This window comes from Pituophis catenifer, unplaced genomic scaffold (genome assembly GCF_029215685.1).
Source record: "Pituophis catenifer annectens isolate HBS135680 unplaced genomic scaffold, rPitCat1.0.hap2 SCAF_2, whole genome shotgun sequence".
Lineage (NCBI taxonomy): Eukaryota > Metazoa > Chordata > Lepidosauria > Squamata > Colubridae > Pituophis > Pituophis catenifer.
Genome location: NW_027256882.1, coordinates 212650234 through 212661542, shown reverse-complemented (window position 1 = coordinate 212661542; position 11309 = coordinate 212650234). Strand labels below are relative to the sequence as shown.

The 11309-nt window shown below is 36.8% G+C and overlaps 1 pseudogene; it reads left to right on the top strand.

Annotated features, from left to right (window-relative positions):
- Nucleotides 1-10828: 10828 nt before the first annotated feature.
- On the top strand, nucleotides 10829-10951 carry LOC139313498 (U4 spliceosomal RNA; annotated as a pseudogene).
- The last annotated feature ends 358 nt before the right edge of the window (nucleotides 10952-11309 follow it).

The following is an 11309-nucleotide window of genomic DNA, read 5'->3' as shown; positions in this document are numbered from 1 at the left end:
TGTCATGTGATTCACTTAATGGCTGCAGTGACTTGCTTAACAACCATTGTAAAACTGATCGTAAAATTGAAATTTGGTCAAGGTGGTGATTTAATTTATGACCACAACAACTTGTGATCAAAACTCCAGGCATAATTGTAGTCATACATTGAAAACAACCTATTTATCCATTTGAAAAGATCCCAGATGCTGTGAGCTGGAGATCAGGCAGGTTGATTTGAAAATAAATGTCCCGAATACAATGTTTAAGGATATTTCTGGTGTTATCAAAATCTAATAGGCAAAGGCTATGCAGAGAGAGACTGCTAGGGAGTGAAGCTTGCCAAATGCTTTTTTTTCCAAAATCAGGTTGATCTCAATGGTCTCTGGGACCCAGTGGGACCAGGTCTATCAAAAGAAAAGATAACTTTGTTCAAAGATTTTAAAAAAATGATTCCAAGCTCTAGCATCAAGAGAGACTAAGCCCATATTTTGCAGTATTTTAAATACATTTGGGGACTGCAATCTAGGCAGAATAGCTTTAAGAATCTGAAGATTTTTTTTAAAAAAAGAAAAATACAGTCCTGGACTCCATAGAAAAGCTGGAAGATGATCTTATCTACAAAGAACTTGCAAAGTACAGGGATAAAATAGACTCCTTTCAAACAGAATAAAAACAATCTCAGGGAAGCTGAGCAAAAATATTCTCTTCAGAACAGTGACGCCTGGAATAGCACTCCAATGCTGTAAGTGGGCACCTACTCAATAGCATCCTCATTAATTTGCTAAAGATGAATGTTATAATTATTTTGTATAAATGCTAGATCTTTACTTGTCTGGTAACACATTACTAGCATTTTCTTTGAGCACAAAGAAAGCTGAAGCCCTCTGTCTTCCTTTTTCTCCCACCTCAGAAATGGACATGTGATCACAGTGTCAGTTATGCATAATGTAAATTAGATCAACATTTAGGTTTGTCCTGAAAAGCAGATATTTCATACTGTTCTGAAACGAACTCATCAAGAAACAGATTCCAGATGCTTTGGGGTTTTGTTCCCACAATATATCAGTCAAACGCTAATTTTGATATTTTGGGAACATTGCAAATCTAATCTTCATTCTTCTTGCTTAATGGAAAAAACAAAGCAAAAGATTCAATTTCACAGTTACTAAGATTGTTGGCTGAGCAGGTACAAAGATAGTGAGGGAAACGACTGAAGTGTGGGAAACAGGACCCTTGTCAGTCAACAGGAATGCTGATTTACCACCAGCTTATCAGGTACAGGTAGTCCTCGACTTATGACCGCAATTGAACTCAAAATATCTGTTGTTAGGTGAGACATTTGTTAAGTGACTTTTGCCCCATTTTACAACCCTTCTTACCACAGCTGTTAAGTGAATCTGGCTTCCCCATTGACTTGGCTTGTGAGAAGGTCACAAAAGGTGAACGCATGACCTTGGGACACAGCAATGGTCATAAATATGAATCAATGGCCAAGTGTCTGAATTTTGATCGCATGAGCATGGGAATGCTGCAAAGGGTGTAACTGTGAAAAATGGCCATAAGTCCCATTTTTTAGTATAATCGTAATGTTTATACTAAATGTTGTAAGTCAAGGACTACCTGTGCTTAGGAGCCAAGGACTTGGCAGCACAATGAAACAACAGACAATAACTTAATAGCTGGCCATCAATACACCAATCAACCAATAGAAAGCCACACCCAACCAGACACCACATAAATACGACGCATAGAATAGCCCAAAGCACACATTCCAGTAGAAAGAAGTTCCCTGAAGATGGGCTGTAGCATGAGTCCGAAATCTGACCGACCCAGATTGAATCCTGCAACATTATCCTAGGACATGTATATTTGCCTTCATTCGTCAAAGCAAAAGAGCTACATGTGAAATAAATTGCATAGTTTGGTGCTAAATTACAGTTTATGCTAGTTCTGTGGCTGTCTGTCTCAAATCCCTGATTTTTCCATTTTATCGTCTCTTCTGCAGATGAAGCTTTTATTCCAGACAATCTGACAATTACTTTTTTTCCCCTTTCTTTCATAAAAACTGGAAAGCAGATAGTCCAAGTTTTTAACCCCAGCTCAACCAAACTGTAAGATTAGATTTCATCATTCCATTCTTGTAAAAAGTAGTCGCAGGAGATTAAACGGCAAGTGAAAGCATCATGTATTACTTCGGAAGTTGAAGTACTCTGATGTTGCAATCACCTTTTAAGACAGAATAAGGTTGTCATTCCCCCCCCAAATCCCCACAAATCAGTACATAAGTTGCAGAGGTGTGATTTGACTTGAAGAATTTTGGATTCACACCTTCGTCTCTTTGCCACTGCAGTCCTTCAGAAATGTATTCCTTGCATCTTTGTTAGAATCCCTGTACTTATTGGTGGTAATGCACTCTACTGTACTAATATAGAAATCTGAGTGCTTGGAAAGCTATAGTATGTGACATTCAGATCATCTGTCTGATCTGTGGTTTTTGACAACAGATACGCTTAATCTGTCAATCAGATGCAGAGTTCATAAACAGCAAAACATTTGGCTCCAGCTCCCTCTTCAGACAGACTATCAAGTGCCAATTTGCTGAAATATGAAAGAATTTGGCCAGCACTAAAGTCATCCGGTTCTAATAAATCTTGCCTTCCAGCTGCTATAGTACAATTATGGGTTTTCATGAGCTTAATATTAGACAAGGAAAGATCTTGGTTAGAGGAATCATTTTTCCATAGCAATAATGGAACAATATTTCATTCAATAATTCCAGGGTAAAATATTTGTGGCTGATATCTTAAATACCTTTACACAGCTTTCAGTTCTGCAGTTTCAGAATCAAATTTCAGAATCAAATTGTACTTTGGGCAAACATGGTTAGGATTAAGAGTTACTGACTTATTAAGTCAGTAATATCTGAACAGCCACGGAAGTGAAGCCTATTAAAGAGAATTGAGTTCAGCTGGTTCCATCTTCGTTCTACGAAGATTGTCTCAAAAACAGAAAGAATTTTTTTGTTCCAAAAGTATATCATCTGGTCCATACATTACAATAAGCCATAGTTTGATTAACAAACCATAATTAGTTGTGATCACACAGTGAGACAAGCCATAAATTATGCTTTACCAATCACTGTGCTGAGCCTCTCCAGCATGCTAAGCCCAATGATATTTTACATAATGTGCAAGCTTTACCACTGCTCAGTACTAGAGGGGAATATATTAACCTTAAAATGGCAGCCAGGGACTCTCCAAACCTGTGAGAGTCAGTTATGCCTAGAGCTTTGGTGTCTCATAAAAAGGGAATCTGAACGACTTGCTCATCACATCACGACTCTGCCAGCCACAGCCCAAATTTTACCTGAAGCAAAATGGGAAGCAGCCTGAGGTGAAAAGATAGGAAATGAATCTTTCTTTGGCAAAACATTAGAAACAAAGAACTTTAGAGAAGAACAAATCTCTCCCTCTCCCCCATCTCTCACACACATTCTCTCTCTCTCTCTCTCTCTCACACACACACACATCTATCAATTTATCCCTCTCTCTTCTATCTATTCTTCTCTCTCTCTCTCTCTCTCTCTCTCTCTCATATCTATCTATCTATCTATCTATCTATCTATCTATCTATCTATCTATCTATCTATTTATCTATTTAATATCTATCTATCTATCTATCTATCTATCTATCTATCTATCTATCTAGCCATTCATCCAGTGGTGAAATCCAAATTTTTTTACTACCGGTTCTGTGGGCGTGGCTTGGTGGCTGTGGTGTGGCTTGGTGGGTGTGGCAGCAGAAGGATACTGCAAAATCTCCATTCTCACCCCACTCCAGGGGAAGGATACTGGAAAATCCCCATTCCCTCCCCACTCCTGGGGGAAGGATATTGCAAAATCTCCATTGCCACCCCACTCTGGGGCCAGCCAGACGTGGTATTTGCCAGTTCTCTGAATTACTCAAAATGTCCACTACCAGTTCTCCAGAACCTATCACAACCTGCTGGATTTCACCCCTGTATCTATCTATCTATCTATCTATCTATCTATCTATCTATCTATCTATCTATCTATCTATCTATCTACCTACCTACCTACCTACCTACCTACCTACCTACCTATCTCTAATCTACCTCCATCTATATCATCTCAGAAGGATTGTCCCAAATTCTAGGTTGCCAGTCGATTTCACAAAAATGAAATGTGAAATGAATACAGAGTTTCTGCTTCAGGCAAAATGTCTGAGGGACCTCTAAGAAAGTCAAATATTTCTTACTGTCAGTAGTTGCAGGATTATATACTGTACTTCCTTTGATAAACCTTTTTTTTTCTTAAAGCAACTTCATGCCAGGTTTTAGGCTTAAAATTTGCCCAGGATAATCTTTTGTCTTTGACTGGATTTAGCCCCCCAAAGCCCCACCCAAACAGGTAAGAGAATTCTTTCACTTTTAAGGAATTAAATAGAAAAGATTGGGATCTCATTTGAACTGCCTACCCCAAAGCTACTTTGCATGCAAAATCGAAGCAGCCGAGACAAATATGCAGATTCTAAACAAATGATGATTAGTATAATATGTTTTGCCACTGTATTAGAGTCCTAATGAGGCGTAGAAGCAAGACAGAAATTTTAAAAGCTGCTTTATACTTAATCAGGCTACAAGTACATCTAGCTGTGTCTTACTGGTAGAAGGTATTGGTTGGTGTACTCTTAGTACAGATAGTCCTCGACTTACAACAGTTCATTTAGTGACCATTTGAAGTTACAACAGCACTGAAAAAGTATTTTATGACTGTTTTTCATACTTACGACCCTTGCAGCAACCCCATGGTTACAGTATGTGATCAAAATTCAGACGCTTGGCAACTGACTCATATTTATGACGGTTGCAGTGTCCCGGGGTCATGTGATCCCCTTTTGCGACCTTCTGACAAGTAAAGTCAATGGTGAAGCCAGATTCACTGAATTATTGTGTTACTATCTTAACAACTGCAGTGAATCACTTGACAATCGTGGCAAGAAGAGTCGTAAAACGGGGCAAAATTCACTTAACAACTCTCTTGCTTAACAAGAGATGCTTAACAAAATGTTGGGCTCAGTTGTGGTTGTAAAGATGAGGACTACCTCTACCATCTTAGGGCACAGGAGAAAGATGACAAAACATTGTTTCAAAGTTTTGGAATGAGCAGCGACGCTCTATGATGGGTGTTATCTTGAGTCAAATACAAGCTTGTGTAAAATTTGGAGGATACACATGGCCAGTAGGATTCTGTCATCATTGGGTAAAATGTTATGAGATTTATTAAAATTTATACGGCCACTATCTTATACAACAGAAGCCCTAAACAGTAAAATAGAAATATAGCCCTCAATCATACACCCATCATAAAAAAACAAGGTTCCCAACATGGTGCTGTAATATCTTCTCAATTCTACATTTGGAGCTCTTGATGCTCTCTGCTTGTTTGCTTGAAGACATTTAATTCCCCAACTATGTAACCAAACTGGATAATGAAACATCTGCAAGCAAATAGTCCGGTTCAGAGGACAGTAAGAACTCCACAGTAGCTCTAACTCACAACAACAGATGTTCTCTTATTTTAGAATTCCACATTTACTGGACTCCCATCCTAGTCCAGGGCCCGAAGGAATGACTAGGCTTTCACAGACTTCTAGAAGGCGAGAAATTAAGAGGTGGCCTTCCTGATCTCCAGGGTGAGGCTCTTTCAAAGGGCCAGATCATCTGCAGATTCAAACTCAATTGCGTCATGTGACATATTGTGATGTTTTTTGCCTTTGCGGAGCTGGGGTGGGAGTGGCCTGTGCATGACGCATCTGGCCCATGGGCTGGCAGTTTGACACCCCTGATCTACAGGGAAGAAATAATTCCAAGGTCCCACCAGATGACAAGAATTCAGAGAATGGGCTTGGAGGGCATTCCCCATTTCCAATCTGGTGGTCATGAATCCACAGGTAGTCCTCAATTTACAATGCAATTCACATCTGTCGCTAAGCAATGCAGCTTTTAAATGAGGTGCATGCAATTTTACATCCAACTTTTGCTGTGGTCATTAGGTGAATTATGCAGTCATTGAGTGAATCTGCCTTACCTAAGCCCCTTAGGAAGTTTGCAAAGGGTGATCCTATGAACTCAGGATGCTGCAACCTTGGTAAATACTTGCCTGATTTTTGATCAGATGTCTATGGGGGCACTGCGAGAATCATACGTGTGAGGACTGGTCACTTTTTTCAGCATTCTCTAACTTTGAATGATAGTTAAATGTAGGCTTGTGGGTTGAGGAATTACATCTACTCTCAATACATAACCTGTGCTATCCAGGACTTTAAAGATGATAGTCAGTGCCTTGAATTGCAACTTCAAAGAACTTGAAAGCCAATGCAGTTCATGAAACAGCAGTGTAAATATAATATGTAATATGTAATATATAGTATGTAATATATAGTATGTAATATGTAATATAATATAATAATAGAATAGAATAGAATATAGTAGAATATAGTAGAATATAATAAAATATATAACATAATATATAATGTACTGTACTGTACCGTGCAATGCAATGCAGTGCAATGCAGTTCATGCAACAACAGTGTAATAATAATATAATATAATATAATATAATATAATATAATATAATATAATATAATATAATATTAGAATAGAATAGAATATAGTAGAATATAGTATAACATAATATAGTATAATATAATAAAATATATAACATAATATATAACGTACTGTACCATACAATACAATACAATACAATGCAATGCAAAGCAGTTCATGCAACAGCAGTGTAATAATAATGTAATAGAATAGAATAGAATAGAATAGAATAGAATAGAATAGAATAGAATAGAATAGAATAGAACAGAACAGAATATAGTAGCATATAGTATAACATAATATAGTATAATATTATAACATAATATAATAATAGTATAACATAATAGTATAACATAATATAGTAAAATATAGTATAATATAGTATAATATAGTATAATATAATATTATAGTATAATATAATAAAATATATAATATAATATATAACATACTGTACCATACAGTACAATGCAATGCAATGCAATGCAATGCAATGCAACGCAATGCAACGCAATGCAATGCAGTTCATGCAACAGCAGTGTAAAGCGTAGGGTTCCCAAAAATGTATGCACTGTTGAGTTTTGGACCTGTTATAAATTCCGGATGTTCTTTAAGGAGAGCCCTGTTTATATCATATTACAATAATCCACCTGGGATGTGACTAAGGTATGAGAAAGTAAGCAAGACCTCCTGGACCAAAGAGAATTCCATCCTCTTTTGTGAGCCCACTGAATAACAAAGAACTTATAAATACTGTAGAGCACAACCAGTTGCAAAAGATTAAAGCAACAGCAGTATTCTTCCCCATGAAGCTGCTGCTAGGCCGTTTCTTCATCTCACGCTGTCAGTGTAATAAAAATCAGGGAAGGGAGCTCAAGAGATCAGCCAGATAGTAATTGGTCTTTAAAGTACTGAAAACAGACTTGCTATCTGTTTTTCTTTTCATCATTAAAGTCAGATGTCACTGTTTCTCTGGCTTGGCAACTTTAGGATATGTGGATTTCAACTCCCACAATTCCCCAGCCAGCATGGCTTGGTTGGGAAATTCTGGGAGGGGAAGTCCACCATATCTTAAAGTTGCCAAGCCAGAAAAACACTGCCTTAAGGTACTACAAGGAAGGTTTTGGAGGGGCTCTGAATCTTTCTTCAGACACAGGCATAGAATCATAGGCCTGGAAGGGACCTCGGAAGTCTTCCAACCCCGTTTATACCATTCCATTCAAATGGTTCTCCAATCTATTTTTGAAAACCTCCAGTGATGGAGAACCCACAACCCCAGGAACCAGGCTATTTTTAGATAGACATCTAAAGATTTTATTTGATTTTATTTGATTTTATTTTATTTTATTTTATTTTATTTTATTTTATTTTATTTTATTTTATTTTATTTTATTTTATTTTATTTTATTTATTTATTTTATTTTATTACTTTACTTTACTTTACTTTATTATTTTATTTTATCTTATTTTATTTTATCTTATTTTATTTTATCTTATTTTATTTTATTTTGTCAAACATGTACGAGATAACAGATATAAGTATAAACATGGATATGAACACAGGAAATGGGTACGAATAAATGGGGACAGTAGGATAGGGACAGTAGGCACGCTGGTGCGCTTATGCCCGCCCCTTACAGACCTCTTAGGAATGGGGTGAGGTCCACAGTAGACAGTTTCAGGTTAAAATTGTGGGGGTTTGAGGATGTAACAGCAGAATCAGGTAGTGCATTCCAGGCATTGACCACTCTGTTGCTGAAGTCGTATTTTCTGCAATCGACTTTGGAGCGGTTTACCTTGAGTTTGTATCTGTTGTTCGCTCGTGTATTATTGTGGTTGAAGCTGGAGTAGTCATTGACAGGTAGGACGTTGTAGCAGGTAAGTTTGTGTACTACAAGCTTAGGTCAGACCATAGGTGGCGTAGTTCTAGGTTGTCCAAGCCTAAAATTTCCAGCCTGGTGGCATAAAGTATTCTATTGCGAGCAGAGGAGTGGAGTACTCTTCTCTTGAAATACCTCTGGCCTCCACATATCTTTGTTTTTTTAAAGTCGTCTTTAGAGATCTCGACACTTTCTCCTGCATTTGTAGTTACATGGCTACCTTGAAGTAAACCCTGGATATTGATACCAGTCGGGTTGTTCCTTGGCTGTTATTTATTTATTTGATTTATTGTCCAGCTTTCTACCCCAGTGAATACTCAAGATGGTTAAACTGCAAAAGGAGGTCAGTGAATATGAGCCAAGTTGAAAACAAAGTAGAACAGAGAAACAAACGGCACGCAGCTAATTAAATTTATATATATATATATAAATCAAAGCCAGCCTAGTGAAGCTAAGAGATATGACCTTTACAAAGAAATTACCCATATTTTTCTCCTTGTGGATGGAAAAGCAGCCAGGGTTATGTGGTGTTTTAGTACAGAAAAATAGCTAGAGGCAGGAAAATTAAGTGTTCTTTCATTTAAATTGGTAGCTTCTCATGATACTTAAAACAAATGAAAGAGAAGATAGGTATAACAGCATATCATGTACCCTCAAGGGACTGGAGAAAGAATTTGTTCAGTTCCCATTTTAATGCAAACCTTTAATTCATTCTTCTCAAATTAATACTCAAACAAAATCACAGTCTCCATCTCTTCTGAATTTTGCAATGGAAAATAGACACCAAAATGTGTATATTAATAGAAACAACATTAGGATGCAAGCATCGGGAAAATTGCGTGCATCTATATGTATGTATGTATGTATGTATGTATGTATGTGTGTGTGTGTGTGTGTATGAATTAATGTATGCAATTTTCCCGATCCTTGCATTTTATACACACACACACAAACACACACACACGTATGTATGTATAAACATATACATATATACATACACACAAAATAATGGCCACTGGGGAAAAAGTGAAAAGAAATCTATACAGATATTCATGCAGATTCTTTTAAACTATTACAAATCAGATAGAATGAATTTAATACCAGGAAAAAATAGAACAAAAGAAGGCTAAACAAATATACACATTCATCCCAAATCTCGTTTCCCTCTTTATCTATGTACCTTTTTACTGTACCATCTAATTATAATGGATATACAGCCAGACCAAATATGCGTGCTGCTTATTTCTTATTCTTCTTGAAATATATTGTATAGTTATATAACTATTAAAAGTGTCATACAAAACCTCAAAAACTGATTCTTAACCATTCCTTTTCTCCATTTTGTTTCTCACTTTCATTTTGTATGTTGACATTTAGACAGTAAATCTAACTGCATTGTCCTACATGTGTATTTTTTTAAGTAAAGCCCACGGCATCAGCAAGCTAAAGCTTAAATAAATCAAAATTAGTCAATAAAATGTTGCCAAATAAAGTTATTAAGCAAAGATTTAAAGACTCCACTCTCTCTGAATTGAATATTTGGTCTTAGATGTTATTATCAAGCAAGAATTGCAAAGAGAGATCAGTCAGCCAGCTTTCAATGGATGGGGAAAATATTCTTCTATCTGAAAAGAAACTTGTTATCTTTGGGGTCATTCTGGATAAGTGGTGTGTTGATTTTTAGATGAGAAGGGCAGTTTCTATTGTGTCTAGAGCTGTCGTCGTGTCTCATGTTTCCCAACCAAGCCAAACTATTTGCCATATGAAGTTGGCTGCTTCTCTTTCTCCTTCTGTCCCATTCTTCAGTAGCTACCTGCTGAGATGAATGCTGGCTTGGCTTCAATTCAAAAGTGGCCCGAGTGTGGGATAGCAGAAGGAAGCACCCAACAGTTGCAGCAATACATGGTGGAATGAAGTGGCAGATGTAGTGGGCACAGATCCAAGGCAAGATGACCTGTTCTTAGCTGACCAAATAAGATCTGGAAAGGCTCTGAAGAATCCGGAGCCAAATAAAGTTGACAGCCAGGAAAAAAAGAAAGCATCTTTGTGAAAATGGTACAAAATCAAAGTTATACTTATTTAAAACCAACAAAACCCCTCATTTAAAAGGGGATAAATCCCTTTTTACTACCATGTAAACCCTTAATTTGGGGTAGAGTCAGAGCGACTGTTTACTGGTCGGATGCCCTTCCTGATGCCACACAGAGTTCGCAGCAGATATTTTTTTGTTGAGCACTAGGAGAGAAACATCAGTTGCTACCTTGGATTGAACTCTCAATCTTCTGATTGGGAGGCAAGTGTCTTCACCACTAGGCTATCATGCTGCTCAAAAACCATTCAAGCTTTGCACAGTGGCAGTATTGTAGCCAATGAGGTTTATCTGAGGCACAATTATTGCTAATTGAAAACTCATTATTTTTTTTTAAGAAAAGCTTGCTTTATTTTTGCTACAACTCAAATATTTGTTTTCTCATTGTTTTGATTTCCTGTGATTAATGCTGTAGGATACATGACCCTTGCTGCAATATTTTAGCAACCCAATATTTTAGCAACCCATCTTTGCTGTTATTTTGTTGCTTATAATTATGTAATGATTTATGGTAATCATCAGGAAGTATTTGCAGGACTGTTAATTTTTGATTATATTATTTAATAATATTTCATATCTGAGGTGAAGTATTGAATATTATTTGCTTGAATAACAAATGATGCTGTTAGTCATATTTTATTTTCGCTGGACTAAATTGCTATCAGATGTGACTTTTTTCATGTTGAACTTTTATATAATTTAGCTTGAGCATAGCAATATAAACATTAGTGT